The following is a 1986-nucleotide window of genomic DNA, read 5'->3' as shown; positions in this document are numbered from 1 at the left end:
GGGGGCGGGGCGGGGGGGGGCGGGTACTCCCCTGGGCGTGATGGGCCGGAGCCTCCTGGCCGGCTGGAGGGATGCCCTCAACCCTCAGAGGACCCCGCCCTGGGCTGTGATGTTTCTCTGCAGCCTTGCCACTGGGACACCACCCCAGTCCCTGAAAGCTCCCCATATCCCATCCTCCTCCATCCAAACTGTGGGCTGGTTCTTCCAGGCCTCCCTCCCTAACCTCCTTCTCCAGTCTCTTCAGGTTCCCTAGAGCAGGGCATGGGGAGGGAGGTTGGCTCTTGGAGCAAAGAGCAGGCTCCCCTGACTGTACCCCCCCATCACTCGGAGGGGATCCTAGGGGACAGAGAGGCACGGTGAGCCTCTGGGCCACACCAGTGTTTCTTGATGTCTAGGATGATGGAGACAGGGACAGGGTACCGTCAGCTGTGAAGGGCCCTTCTACCTTCCCTTCTGGATGCGCTGCTTCAGCCAGCAGGGCCGGGCCTGCTCTCTAGACTGCAGGATGGCCCTGGGAACAGAGCACACGGCCGTGTGCCTGTGCAAGGCCAGAGCACCCGCGTGAGTCCTTGTAACACCTGCAGCAGAGTGTGAGGGCGTGAGGTGCCGGAGGGTGTGTCCAGGTATGCATGTGTGAAAGCTGGGGACAGCTGGGTGTCCAGGTCCTGACCTGGGACCTTTCCAGAGACCCCATCCAGGAGCTCCTGGAGAGATTCACGGCATTCCCTTTTGGCCCAGAAGAATGCCTGGCACGGCTCTGGTTCCTGACAGCCACCTCCTCCTCCCACCACCACACACACACACCCCCACAGGTGCAGTGATTGTGGGGGATGTTTGGAGTCAGGCACATCAGGCTTGGGGGCTGGAGAGTTATGGGATACCAGGCCCAAGGCACTTTCTGGCCTGGGTGTCCTGGGAGCTGGTAACCGGTAACCAGGATGTAACCAGGATCCCCCTGGGGACCAGTAACCAGGATGTAACCAGGATTCCCCTGGGGAGCGAGCTGCTGCTGGCTTCTAACCGGATGCTCCAGATTATTCCATCCGGTTGCCTGGCCCCCAGGGCTGGGAGAGCTGTCTCCAGGGCCCCTCTGCCTCCTGCAGTCCCCCCTTCCTACCCCAAACACTCTTCCTTGAGGCTGGCTGTCATTGCCCTGTCTGAGCTTCCTGGTTCTGGATCCCATGAATCCTAGGGGACCAGGGTGGACCCAGCTGGCCACACGTCATCACCCTCACTAAGAAGTCAGACCTTACAGAGGGACCCCTGGCCCCAAACAGTCCAACCACCCTGGAAACCCCATTCCTTCTGCTCACCGACCCTCGTTTCTGGAGTGCCTGGTTTGTGGGGTTGCGGGGGCAGGAGATATAGAAAAGGGACAGGGGAGAGGCTCAGATACTCTGGACTTGAGGGCCGGAAGGCGGTGGCCTTGTGACTCAACCCTGGAGTGGGTTCATGGCTCCCCTTGAGAATCTAATAGAAGTTGTGGAACTGTCATCAGAAAAGCACTCACACACACAATTTCAAAGTATTCATGGAGCCCCTGTCCCACCCGCCATGATTTCCTGGAGGCCCTGAGGTTTTTACTAGTAAGGAAACTGAGGCCCAGAAAGAGTGTGGTTTGTCCATGTCCACAGTAGTTGGTGGTAGGGCTTGAGAATGTGGGCTATCAGAGGCCCAGAGTATCTGGCTGTGGCCCCTCATTACACACACAGACACACACACACACACGTGGATCCCCTTATTACACACACACACACACCAGGAAGGGCACTGTTTCCAGGGAGTGTGGGCTCTCGGAGGCCCAGAGTTTCACACACACACACACACATACCCCCCAGGAAGGGCACTGTTTCCAGGGAGTGTGGGCTATTGGAGGCCCAGAGTGTCACACACATACACACACACACACACACCCCCCCCAGGAAGGGCACTGTTTCTAGGGAGAGTTGGCATTGGAGGGGACCATGCCATGTGTAGGCAGGTCCA

This window comes from Bison bison, unplaced genomic scaffold (assembly GCF_000754665.1).
Source record: "Bison bison bison isolate TAMUID 2011002044 unplaced genomic scaffold, Bison_UMD1.0 scf7180017864191, whole genome shotgun sequence".
In the NCBI taxonomy this organism is placed as follows: Eukaryota; Metazoa; Chordata; class Mammalia; order Artiodactyla; family Bovidae; genus Bison; species Bison bison.
Note: the sequence above shows the minus strand (reverse complement) of the source record.